Below are 14296 nucleotides of genomic sequence, written 5' to 3'. Positions count from 1 at the left end.
TTTTTGGGTAAGATTTCAAATGAACATGTTGCGGTTAGATCTTTGCTCAGCTATTTCCCCTTATTGATTAATTTAAAATTTAATGGCTTATTAGATATTTTTGAGAAGTAGGAAAAGTATAATTTTGTGAGTAAATGGAATTCCACTAGGATTCTCCAGCCTAAATCAAATTAAGCTGTCCAATTCATCAGACACCTTCATTTCCATTAATGGATATGTCTACTGTCATATTTCCATATTATATACAGTGCAATTATTAGGTTCCTTCGAGAACTTAAAGTACATCCTATCCAAGGAGTGAACTGTAGCACATTTCTGTGTAGTTATGTATTGCTATTGAAATTTAATATAGCTTTCCCAGTAACGAGAGTAACTCAGTTCTGGACTGAGTCATGCTTAGCATGTACAATGTCTTGTATCTCCTAAATTTGTGTGTAGTTCTTTCAAAATCTGAAGTTCTTCTTGTGAAGCTATGAGTAGCTGCTTATTTAGCACACATTGGACAATGGCATGCCAGCAAACTGGGAAGCAAACAAGCACTGGCTTGGGAATCAGGTTTTTCTCAAGGGCCTGGTGTTGTTTTGCTGTACACAAGAATGCTTGCTACCAGCTAAAATTAGACACATTACCTCCAAATCAGATAGGGCAGAAATGAAAGGTAAATGAGTGAGTGAAGCTAACCTTGACTGGGGGATACACAAAGAGAGAATAGAAGTGTCTATAATATTAATTTTTATATTTGTATTATTTTTTGTTTTGTCTTGAGGCACCATCTTAGTTTGTAGCCCAGACTTACCAAAAACTCATATTCTTCCTGTCTCAGCCTTCCAAGGACTGGGATTAAAATTATGTATCAGTATGTCTGGCTTAATGGGTTATAATAATTGAACCTAGGACTAGACTTCCATGTTGTCAACAACATAAAATAAAGTCTTACCTACTAGGGCAGCTTGTTCCTTGACTCCTGGACTGGTTCCATCATGACCCTGCTTTCTGCACTTGTTGTGATGTTGGGCTAGTGGTGGAAGCCAGGCATCAGGGAGTTGGGTCTTGGCCTTGCCTCTTTTCAGATCTGGAATTGGCCATGAGAAGAACTCACTGGGTTAATCTGTTGGTGCCTGGAGGAGAGTACATGATGCAGAGTCAAGTCATGCCTGGAGAAATCCAGCTGACTTTCTGACCTGGGAGCAAAACAAATGTGCATTGTTCAGTGGACTGGGCTTCCAAGGCATGCTATGCAGCGTTACGGGGCCATCAAGCTAATATCTCTTGTTTTCCTCAGATAAATCTCCTTCCCTGTCACATGACTCTTAGTGCTCCCAATTCAGGTTGCTTCAGGGCAGAAAGGAAAAGCGAGGATGAGCATGAAGATGGCCTTCGGAGACATCACGCGCCCTTCCTGAAATGTGTGGGTGCCATACAACTTCAGTTTATGGTGACGGTGCAGATAGGTGTCCCTTCTGTTTGGAAAGAGCTACAGGTCCAGATTTGATATTTTGTTGTTGTATTGTTGTGTTAGTGTTTCTGTGTATGGCTGCAAGAGTCATTGCAAGATTATGCAGGTCAGAGGGCAACTTTTAGGGCTTTGTTTTTACCTGATACTGTATGAGTTCCTGGGGTTAAATGGAGCTTGTCAGGCTTGGTGGCACATATCATTACCTGCTGAGTCATTTTCCCAGTCCCCACAGCTACATTATTATGCAGAATTTACAAAGCATGTTTTCAGGGACTAATTAAGGGTATACATCGCTCTATTTGAAGACCATGAATGTATCCAGGATTATTCTTCAGCAATTTAAAACCTGGACTGTGTGGGCTCCTATGTAATGTTCCATAATGAGGAGCTCTGGCTGCAGGTCATCTTCTAGCATTGACTTTACAGTTAACTACAGTCAATTCGGCACAATTCTCATGTAAAAAATGTACATAAATGTATTCCTTCCTCTCCTAAAGAATATCTTACAAATGTGAGCACACCGTAAAAACTAGAATCAACAAATAAAGCAGACAAGATCAAATAATCCCCCAATCCCTCACCTACTTCCAATGCTTAAATCTAACAAGCATACCTCCTCATTAGACTCAGCAGTCGACTTTTCTTTTTCATAACCAGAGGGAATGAGTGTTCCCATCTTAGAGGTTTCATTTTTCTTTTCATGGTATAAAAACCTTGAGATGATTTATTGGTGTGACTTTAAGTGATTTACAGTTTGTGTTCCATCAAGGGAAGAACTTGACATCCATTACATTATTTTTTCTTAATAAATTAGTTAGCTAGAAATATGACCTGGTACCTCTATTTCAGGAGAGGAAAGCAGGAAGTTTTCATTTTAAATCTTCATTAGCTGCTGCTGATTAGGTCGGTAAGAGGGCTTCAAACTCCAGATTTCCTCCACCATAGAGTATAAAGCCAGGATAATTAAATGGGCCCCGGGGCGGGCGGGGAGGGGGGGGGCGTGGACAGGACAGACTTGGACAAGAGACTCTACCTTCTGCACTAGGTTCTTGATTTGAGTCACGATTCTGTGTGACTTACAAAACAGAGGCCTCTGTAAGTATGTCAATTCAATTTAAATAAAACACAGCTAGTCCCACTCAACTGAGCATCGGGTGCAGGATAAGAAACAGCACAGAAAGCAGAGGAGACCTGGCCTGAAGAAATTCAGACCAAATGAAAGCCAGAAGGAGGAGCCAGCTCCTGGGGATATTTGTGCTTATATTTAGAATAATAGCTTAAGGAACATGGATGATGAGTGTCATACGTTACATTGGGAGAGGCTCTGCCATCACCCCTGTGTTCCTTTCCAGAATGCCTTTTGTGTTTTGACTCTTTAACACTTGCCAAAAAGGAAGTGGTCACTTTAACACTTTGTTAAGAGCCAATGATGCATTAGGGTAACTTGTTTCATTTACACAAGGGTGCACAGCAATAAAAGTTTGGGTTCCCGTTTTGTGCAATGAGGAAACAGACTCAGGGGATCCACAGATCTGCTCAGACATTACTTCCTCCCAGAGGCCTTGCACATTCTCCCTGTGCATTTCTCCCTGAACTCTGTAAAATATACCCAGTATTTGCATTCTAGCATGTATAACATTTTTTGTTGTTCATGCTAACAAGACTTATTCTTTGGCAACTTTGTGTATTTATGAAATGCATCCTGATTATCTCACCCAACTCTCTCTTATTTTTCTCTCTTACCCGACCCTGTCATCCCCCTCTTCCTGCCAATCTTTTTGTCATGTCATTTTTCCTTTGTTTTGGGAGCCGCTGAGTTTAAGCAGCACCATCCTCACAGCTATGGATGTGGAACTATATTGGTCATAGGCTAATGAGCTCATCAGTGGGTACACAGCTGAAGGCAATGACTCCCCTCTCTCCAGCATCTACCAGCCAATAATGCAACAGGAAGGAGTAGGACACTTCTCCCATCTATGGCTGACTGTTGGCAGGCTCAGTCTTGTGGGGGGCCAGTGCAGGCAACTGCAGCTGTGTTGAGTGCATGGTTACAATGACTGTTTCCTGTCCAGAGCACAGCAATTCACATCCGAGCTCCCTGTCACTGGGTGCTTAGAACCTCTCCATGATGTTTCCATGATGCTTGTATCATGGGTAGGAGCCGTGATATAAGTGCAGTGCTTAACTTGAAACACATTTACAGACAGTTGTTTATTTTTGTGTCTCTACTGGACCAGGAGAATTTGATGATTAGGGGGTTGTTCATTCACCATGAAAGTGAAAAAAAAAAACTGCAACTACAACAGATTTTCCTAAATATAAAGAAATGTGAACATTTCTAAAATGTCTCTTTTCTTAAAGGTCTTAAACTCATGATAGAGATTTTTAACTACTTCTGTTAATTGCAAACTAGAAACCAATACCTGACACATGGAGGGGTAGGCTGAAAACATGCCGCCCCAAACTGACTGATGGAGAAATCTACCTGAGCATTGGAAAACAGCCTGAATGTCTTTGTCCTACCCAGGCTCAGGAAGCTAAATTCTGAAGGGAAAGTGCCCGAGAATCTGTTTCAAAGTTTTCTCTGTGATCCTCACCAGTAAGCAGAAAATAAATGCCTTATGCACTTTTAAATATGTCTAGAGATCTGGAGCACAGTTCAGCTTGGAGATTTGTTTGGAATGAGACTATTCCAAATGACCACCTGTTACAGAAGGGCAAGCGGAGCCAGCACTGAGTATTTAGAACAGATCATAGGTTGCCCTGCTAGTGTGGGATGGGGACCTCAAAGTCGGCTCAGGACCCCAAAAGACCAAGTTCTTAGCACAAAGGAGATATATTTGCCCCAGAGAGACAGAGGGCAGGGATAAGGGACAAAGACCTGAGTTAGAGGAAGAGGGAGAAGGGGAAGGAAACCAAGGAGAGGGGGGGAAGGGAGCAAGGGAGGAGAGGGGAAAGGGATATTTGTCTTAGAGGACAAAGGACTGCCTCTGGATAGAGAGGAGATAGATGTGGCCCATAGAAAAATGGCAATCTATGGAAAACCCTGTGTTAGGATGAGGTGTTTAGTTTTAATTGGGCATGTTAATTAGGTGAACCCAGGGGTCTTTGATTGCTGGACTTCAGTTTTTTTAAAGACTGGGCCTTGGTGGTGGATGTTTTTTCTGTTGTGTTCCTGGATTCGATTTGCCAGACCATCCATACCCTGAGGCCTATTTTCTCTTCCCCTTTAGCTCACAGAGGACCTCAAACTCAGAGCAGCAGTGGCTTTGTGCCATTCCCAGTGCAGGGGAGGGGGAAAAGGGGAGGGGATGGGGGGGAGGTGGGGGGAGGGGGGAGGCGGAGGTGGGTGTGGGTGTGGGGGGGGTAGAAGCCTCCTTGCTGACAAGTATGCTCTGTGTCCTCCACCTGAACTGCTTCTCTGACCTGCTCCATCTTCCTCTGTTCAGCTGGTTACTCCTTTTCAATCTCTCAGTGGTGAGACTACATTTCCTATAGGGGAAGCATCTCTGTAGCTGGGCTCAAGGCTGCCTGTGGCCCTTCCAGCCCTGTGATGAGAATGTGGCTTATCTGGATTTATGACACTCTACTCTGCAGGAAGGGAGTTTTAATCTAACTCTTCCACTCCAGTGAGTCATGTGTTTATCATGGGGCCTGCTGGCATAAGTGTTATGGAAGAAAGGACTGAATTGGTGTTTTCTCTAGTCCCATGTAACACATAGCATGATCTGGGGTTTGGGGCTGATATATCTGAATCTGGAAGGTTCAGATTCTACTCAAGGGCCCTATTGTGTATGTAACATCTAAATGTGTTATGTTCAGAAACAACTATCAAAACAAACAAAGATGGAGGATGGGAGTCTTGTATAAGTAAGGAGGGATTATATGCTCCAGGAAGTACATAGTTTTCTTCTTCTGTAGCCTGTTAAATATGTTTCTCGTGGAATTATTTTTTTCTGTCTCTCAGGAACAAATAAATCTGACAACTCATACATAAGAAATTCATTAACATTCAATAATTAAATCACATCTCAAGACTTTTCTCCTCTCATAAATATAATTTGCCAGAGTACAATACAAAGAAGTACTACGTTTCTAGGCACCTGCTGTGTTGAAATTTCAAATGTTAGTGTTTCTAAGGAGTTCTTGTAAGATCACCTTTCCTGATTGCAATTTGATGAACTATTTAGTAGCTTGTGTAGCATGAATCACAGTGCAGAGGCTGCTAGCATCCACCAAGTACTGAGTATTGTGTGTCTGGAGATTCTCCACGTAACAAAGAGATATAATCACTGCTCTCAGAGCAGTCTGTTTCTAGGCAGCAGATTCTGGAAACTTTCTGTATACAGAATTAAAGAACCAAGAAGCATACTGTCCCACTCAGCTCAGCCATGGGCATCTGGTAGATATTAGAGACACCAGCAAAAGCATTGCCCTTTGAAGCCCAAGAAATGTCAGAGGCAGAGAGTAGAGAAGGGAAGATTTGGGGATGTGGGAAGTGATTGAAGGTCCTTTCTTTTAAAATTATTTCCTGATTGCTCTCTTGAGCATTCAGTTAGAGAAATAAAAATGTATCTTCACACAACAACATGCACACAAAATACACATACAAGTTTTTTTCATTATTGCCTCAAATTGAAAGCAACCATGGTTCCTTTGTGGGAAGTGACATACATACCATGACATTCTGCTTAGCATGGGAAGAAAATTACTGGTCCATGTGACAATTTGGTAGGATCTAGGGGAAGAATGTGGAGTGAAAAAAGTCTATGTCAGAGGGTTACAGGCAATATGACTCCATTTGTATGGCATTTTTTGACAAAATCAAGGAGGTAGAACAGATTGATGGTTATCATGGATTGAGTGTGGCTGTGGCTGTGGCTGTGACTGTTGAAGCAGCACTAGGGAATCTTGGGATGGAAATTGTTCTGGTCTTGTACCTTAGCTAGATGGGAAAGATATGGTGTACCCACACACGAGGATATGCAATGCTGGCCCAAACTGAGCATTCTCTCTGAGTTACCTAAGGATCATTTTCTTAGACATTGTGCTATAGTTGTATAGGATATTGTCATTGGGGGAGGATGAGTGGACAGTGTTAGGACATATGGGACTTCTCTGCTCTTTGTTGTTGCTGTCGTAGTACTGGAGACTGAACCCAACATCCTGTTCAAGTTAGTCAGGTGCCCTGCCTCTAAGATATATCCCCAGCACAATAATATATACATATAAATACACTATGTATCAAATTATATTTAATGTTTGAGACATTAACCTCACTAAGTTGCTCAGACTGAGATTGAACTTGCTCTTAGCCTACACTGGTCTTGAATTTCTAATTCTCTTAATTTTCTTGCCTTAGCTTCCTAAGTAGCTAGGATTACACAAGACCTTGGTCCCTTGTTTTGTAATTTCCTTTTGATCTGTGATTACTTCAGAACGGGAAGTTTTAAAAAATAATTTCCTTAAACAGAATTAAAATTTCAGCATGACTGAAATTAAACCCAACTATCTGTCTATCTGTCTGTCTGTGTGTATGTATGCATGTATATATTAGCTTTAGGTCATTTTTAGATGTTTTAGGGAGATTTTGATTTAGACTATAGTTTTGTAGCATTATGCAATGTTTGAAAAGCAAAATATAGCCGATTCATTTATACATGAAGAACTACACATAGCAGAGATAGTGGGTTATACAGGATTACGCTACTGTTGGAGTTTGCCTGTCTTGGCATCTCTGTAGGTGAGGGAACGGTGGCTCACAGCCACAGGCTCCCCTGGCTTTACTTTTCTGTACTTGTCTCTTATGCTTCTCACATCAGAATCATTTTTCTTAGGTATTTCCTCACATTGTCTGGCCTTGTTTATTCCATATGCACAGAGTCCATGGTCAAGGTCTGTGGCTGTTACAAGTAATAGGTGCTATGTAAATGAGATACTTGGGGTACTGTGTGAGCCGTATCTTTACATTTGCTATATACTTTATCAGTTAAAAGACAGAAAAAGTAAAACACATTGACTCATGCCATTGAGTTCAGAATCATGCCTGGCTTCAGACTGTGTTTCCTTCTGTCTCTCAGCTCCACTGTTTTCATCTTGGATCCTTCAGCAGCTGGATTCTGGACTTGGGTCACAGCAAGGCTACTGCTGCCTTAACATCAGTCTCCTACAAAGCCAGAAATCCATCTGATCAACCTCTTATTAAATATAGCCCATGTAATCACCAGCATGCACTCCTTCTATGGTTTTCCTGGGTGATCTCTCCTCTGGACCAGCCAGTAGAACAATTGCTATCGACCTTCCTAATACTGCTAGCCTTTAATACAGTTCCTCATGTTGGGGTAACACCCTAACCATAAAATTATTTTCGTGGCTACTTCATAATTGCAATCTTGCTATTGTTATGAATCGTAATATGAATATCTGGGTTTTCCAATGGTTTTATGTGACCCTGATGAAAGGGTCATTTGGTCCCCAAAGGGGTCACAACCCACAGGTTTTGAACCTCTGCAGGAGAAGCCTCAGTCTATACTGTGTAGTCTCATCCAATGAATAGACTTTGCACATACAACTGATAGTAAGCATGGGAAAATGTGTTAAAAAATCCCATAAAGCAAGTGGAGGAAGTGAGAATTCATCACTAAAAACTTAAAGATTTCTACTTTTCTCTTGTGTTAGGCTAACATTGGGAAGAGGAGTCATATAAGGTGGGAGGGGTCTGATAGTCTGGTGATGGCAGCTAGATGCACACACTAACAGAACACAAAAATAAATAAGAGACTATTTGTAGCCGGGTGGTGGTGGCGCACGCCTTTAATCCCAGCATTCGGGAGGCAGAGGCAGGCGGATCTCTCTGAGTTCGAGGCCAGGCTTGACCGACAGCCTCCAAAACAATACAGAGAAACCCTGTCTCGTAAAACCAAAAATAAAAAAGACTATTTGTTTCAAATATCAGATTATGATCTGACAAGGCATAAATAAGATAACTTATTTGTCCTATGACTGCCTTGTTTAAGTGCTAAGGAGTAACCTTAGTGTTTTCTCCCTTTCTGTTTTAAACCACATTAGTACAATTTATCATCTGCTGCACTGTTGCAGAGTTAATTGGTTTTGGTTCATACTCAACACAGATTTCATTATTTTCATTCCTCTCTCGAGATATCCTTAATTCTGCCTCATAATTTCCTTTCTGTTCCTTGCTGATGGTTTGAAGCATCTAAAATGTGTGATTACCAATGTTAATAGGGACTCTCTGCAGAGCTTTCCCCATTAGCATCTCATTTCAGCTATGGACCTGGATACATTAACAGTGTTGTGGATACTGCTAGGTCCTCTTTGGTATGGCAGATTGTTGCTCTGAGATTCCTGGGCGAGCCACAATTTATAGCTGATTCTTTTCCTAGTCAGAGTCATGTAAAAAGACTCTGCCCTGAAGTAGGGACTAGTATAGAGTACTATGGACTTCATTCTATAGAGATGTTCTAGCTTTCACCTGGCATTCCTTCTGTTGATGTGATACATGTCTCAGTTTCTTAAGAACTACACTGCAACTCTAGCTTCCAATCACTTAGGCCCTGGTTTGAGCTCCTCTCTGTAGATTCTTTTATTTTTGTGTGTGTTCTTCCATACGTTTTGCATTCTGTACCACGAGTTACTGTTGTCCTGTCTTCCTAATTATTTGTTCACCATATCCTGATGACTGTCCTATTGCTTTCCTTGCTGCTGTGACCATTAACTGACAAAAGCAATATAAGGGATGAAGAAATATTTATGTTTGCTTAGAGATTGGAGGGAATAGTTCATCATGTCAGGGAAGGTGTGAGTGCTTGTGTATCAGGGGCTTGGGGCATAACTTGTTCACATCTCAATTGCTTATGGAATGAAGAGTTAGACCAGAGAAAAGACAGCCTATAGACCATGACCCTTTGTTATCCAGTTAGATAGTCTTAAGCCACAAAAGTTCCAAGACTTCCCTGTGATGACTAATATTGATTGTCAACTTGACAGGATCTAGAATCCTCTAGGAGACAAGCCACTGGTCACACCAGTGAGGGGTTATCTATTTATATTTGCTTCTGAGCAAGCCTATGAGGGATTAACTAGGTTAATTGAAGCAGGAAGATTCACCTTAATTGTGAGTAGCAGCACTATGCTTTGGGTTGAGGCCCTGGAATGAATAAAACAAGAGAACATGAGTCAAACACTACATTCATCTTCCCCTGCTTCATGATTGCAGATACAATGTGATCAGTTGTCTCAAGCTCCTTCCCCACTATTATGGCCCGAACACATGATTTGTGAGCCAAAATAAACCCTGCCCAGTTTAAGTTGCCATTGTCAGGGTGTTTTAACTCATCCACAAGAAAAGTAGCCTCTACACTCCTAAGCAGCACCACTAGCTGGGGAATCAGTGTTCAAATGCATGAGCCGGAAGACATATCACATTCAAGACACAGTAGATGTCCACTTCCTGGTCCTATGATTAAATTCCTATGAAGACTGCCTGCTTAAGCACAAGATACATTGACTTTACCTTGTATCATCTCCTACCTATCTCCATCCATTGATTATGTTACAGGATACGTAAATTATGATTATGTTTATGATATATAAAACATGTATCCAATGATCTTGATAGCCTGTGCTCCTCTGGTTAAGCACTATGAAGCTGTCAATGAGTTCTCATGGTACCTAGGTAAAGATGACACATAATACCTCCCTAAGACTATAGGACTTGTCATGCCAGACTCCAAATGATACTCCTTCAGCCTCAGTCTCTCATCTGTTTCTTTCAAATGTCTCCATCCCTGAGCTGCTGACTCTCAAGCAGTGCCTTAGACTTACTTTCACACATAGTGCTTGCGCTTCCCGGGATCTGTTAGCTTTTTCTGTGTCAATATGCATCCCAACTCATTTGTCATTAGTAGTTTCTTAGAAAAATCTTCTCTGGCCCTTCTAACTGAGCCGTTGCCACTTTCTAACTTCTTTGACTTTTTAGACACATTTATAAGAATTTTTCCAGTGTGGTGTTTAAAGTTTTAAATGTGTTCAAATGACTAATAACATTGAAAACTCTTTCAAGACAAAAGCCATTTCTACCTTATATACTCTACATCCCCACTGGCCAGTCCCAAGGTCCCATGGAACACATTACTAGGATATATTTGTTTGGACAGAGTAAATCAGGAATTCAATGAATATACTGGTGGGTGGATGAATGAATACAATCTTTGTTCTCTTCAGAGCCAATATCCTGTGAACAGACTTCGACCTGCAGTCTTGTGACAAATACTTTCTTGAAGTTTAATCTTTTCTACTTCCAACAATGATGCCAGTCATTCTGTCCTTCCTAGCACAGGGCTGTTAGAGTAGAGTTGGCAAGATCATGTATTAATAGTGCAAGGCGGTGGCAGAAGCTGGTAATAGCCAGGCAGATATACATAAATCCTATCAAGGGGCAACCAAAACTGAGCTCCATAAGATTGTCAGGGAACATAAGATTGTCAGTTCAGTGTAGTCAGATTTCCTAGTTTTAAAAGAAAGACTAATGGTTATGGAAACGGCCCAGTAGGTAAGGTGCTTGCTGTGCAAGCAAGAGGACCTGAGTTTGGTCCCTATAAGCCATGTGCAAACGTCTGGTTGTCATCAGGCACCTGCAATTCTAGCATGGGGGAAAGAGACAAAGGAAGCACTCCAGGACTAAGGGCCAATCAGTTTATTTGATTGGCAAGCTCCAGGTTCAATGAGAGACTCCCAATTCCAAGTCCTGGCCTCCATACACATGTACACACATGTGCATGCACACACTCCTACATACCAAAAAAATTGACTTTGTGAAATCTCTTTTTAAAAACAAATTCACAAAATTAATCTAAAAATCTTAATCTTATATATTATACACTTAATATACAATATATACTTGAATGAAAATGCCCTCACCAGCAGTGTCATGTATAATGGATACACAGAATAAAAAAATTTAAAAATCTGTAAGAAAAAATCCACCAATTAGTAGATTAATAAGTTTTTATTAACAGTTACATTAAACTGCACAATGAGTAATATTTGCCAAGCCTCTTAAATATGTTTCATAACATTAAATAATTTTGTAAGTGATCAGGAGTCAAATGTAAGACATGAACTGTTGACTTTTGACATTTGTCTTAGATTTATTTTTGGAAGTCTCCTATATTTCCTGTACTATCATTCCTGATCCAGTTAGTCCTACTGAATCTTCTCTAAAAAATACCTCTTTAGTCTGTCTTTTCCTCCTCCCTCCAATATAATCCTATTTCTTGGTCTGTGGCCTTCGTGAGTACATTTTCACCCTTGTTCCTGCAGAGACATAGATAGATGATAAATGTGCACATGCTAAGATGTTGGCGATATTTTTACAGCTGTACAATAGTTCTATAAATGTCAGCCACTGGGTACAAATGGTACAGGAGTTCTGCTTTTTAAGTTTAAAGCAGCACGGATAGCAACCATCAACTGGAGCCAGACATATTCTTAATACTTAATTTAATGTCTTTATTCTTGATAAACTGTGTTTACTAAGAGAGACCCAGTTTAACGACAGTGTGATTGGTTGCTATCTTCACCCATGCCATATTTCCCCCACTCTCATATAAAGAAAGCAACAAGAATGGAGATGTCTCTTCTCCTGGGTGAGCCAGCCTTGTCTCAGCTCCTTCTTTCCCATGGGAGGACGGAAGCGTATACTTTCCTCTGTGGTGAAGGAGAGGTTCCAGGAGATTTGGGACAACTGAAAGATGCGCAAAGGGATGTCATCAGTCTCCGTCTGAAAGTCTGATTCGGACTAATCTTTAATAGTTGAGATCCCAGGGCAAGTTGTGAAGTGGAACTAACCAAGTCAGACACTTTCCTGGATGCTTCCTCCCATCCAAACTCCAAGTGATCCCAGACCTCTTTGGCCACTTCCAGGTCTGGATATGAACATATTGGTGATGCTGTTTCTCTTGAGAGAGTGGGTGAAGGAAACAAATCTTTGTGGACTAAAGGATTTGGACCACGGTTGGAAATGGAAGGTATATTGAATGGCCTCCAGGATGGCATTTGCTGCAGACTACTTCTGGAATTGGAAGGCATGGGTTCACTGGAAGAATACGTTTCTCCAAATAATACAATACAATAATACAGACAATATCATCTGTTTATCGAAGACAATTCGTTTTTGCTTATGTTCTTTATGCAGGGAAACAGATACGAATAGAGTGTTAGCGGGTTTGGGGTAAGAGCAATGAAAAGCCCCTTTGTTCCCTGTTTTACATGCCAAGAATACGGAAAGTTACCCAGAGGTAAGTAGACCCTCAACAGGTGGTAGAATTGAAGGTCTAATCAACAGGTAACTTACTGAGTAGGAAAAATATACTATTCTTGCTTTTTGGCTTCTATAGTCCTGTTTCTTGCTAACTGAAATGTAACAATTAGGGTGTGTGTTTGTGTGTGTGTGTCTGTCTGTCTGTTTGTCTATGTCTGTATCTGTCTGAAATTGTGTGTGTATAAAAGACAATGGGCTGTAAGACCCAGGGCAAGTTAACCATGCAGCCACTGACAGGTAATGAGAACTTTCTTTTTGGTTTTATAGATGTCTGTGTGGTGGTCTCTGGTGGGCTTACCTTGCAATATTATATAGTCATATGCAGTTCCTTTTGCAAATTTTAGACTCACATTTACATAGTGGTTTATCTGATATTTTGAAAAAGGAAATAAATAAGCATCATGTTTTCACAAAAGTGTTATATATTTGAAAATATTTACTGAAAAAAAAAAACCAAACAGATTCATAGCCTCAAGTAAAGTCAAGAAAGTAGCTATAGAAGAAAATATTATATAGCAATAGAGGCTAATTGTTAGGTAGGTTGGGCTGTTTTACAGACTGAGAATCTGGCTGTAAGGTTCCAGGAAGCCTAACAAAGTTTAGAGGAAATGGTTGTATCCTATCGGACCATGTTCTTCCCAGAACTGTTCTAGTCACTCTGGGGGAATGAAAGTAAAACAACATCTCAGTTATAAGAAACTTTAGTGTGATTGGGTATAAGGGAAAACTCTAGAACTGTTCCTATGAGGAAGGATCAAATCTATGGATAATGTTTGGTGTGACTCAGCAGGGTTCTGGGTTGGAGGATGTCTTGAATCACAGTGAGTAGAGAGATGTACATAAGTCACTGTGTGAAGTTGAATCGGACTGGATGTCTCAAGAAGAGAAGTAGGGAGGGGGAGAAGGAGGAAAAGGAAGATGAAGAGGAGGAGGAGGAGAAGGAGGAGGAGAAGGAGGAAGAGGAGGAGGAGGAGGAGAAGGAGGAAGAGAAGGAGGAGGAGACATCCAACTGTATTCTGTGTTTCATAAAGACCTAGCAGCACAAAGTATCAGATGAGGGATGGGCTAACTGAATGCCTCAGGGAAGATGCTCAGGTGCCTTCTTCACATTGAGGATGTAGGCAAGAGGAATTCTCAATAAGTTGACCAATGGGTTAAAGGGTGTCTTCATGTTATTTCAACCTAATCATAGTGTTTTGTACATTATGAATATTCTTGTTTGTATCAATTTAAATATAACCCTTCTATGTGCTCTTAAGATACATATGAATAAACAGGCTAAATATAACACAAAATCATTTCTCTGATGAAAAGCAATACTTTATAATTAATTCAGTAAATTCTACAAATATTTTTAAACATGCATACAGTTTAAAGTTTGAGTAATTCTTGCATACAGAACAGCTTAATTAGGACCCAAGCTTTTCTCTGGAGGTTTTAATCACTTCATTCTAGTTTCCCAATCCCGTAGAAATATGTTCTCTGCCCACATAATTGCT

This window comes from Mesocricetus auratus, unplaced genomic scaffold (genome assembly GCF_017639785.1).
Source record: "Mesocricetus auratus isolate SY011 unplaced genomic scaffold, BCM_Maur_2.0 Super-Scaffold_100010, whole genome shotgun sequence".
Classification (NCBI taxonomy): Eukaryota; Metazoa; Chordata; class Mammalia; order Rodentia; family Cricetidae; genus Mesocricetus; species Mesocricetus auratus.
Note: the sequence above shows the minus strand (reverse complement) of the source record.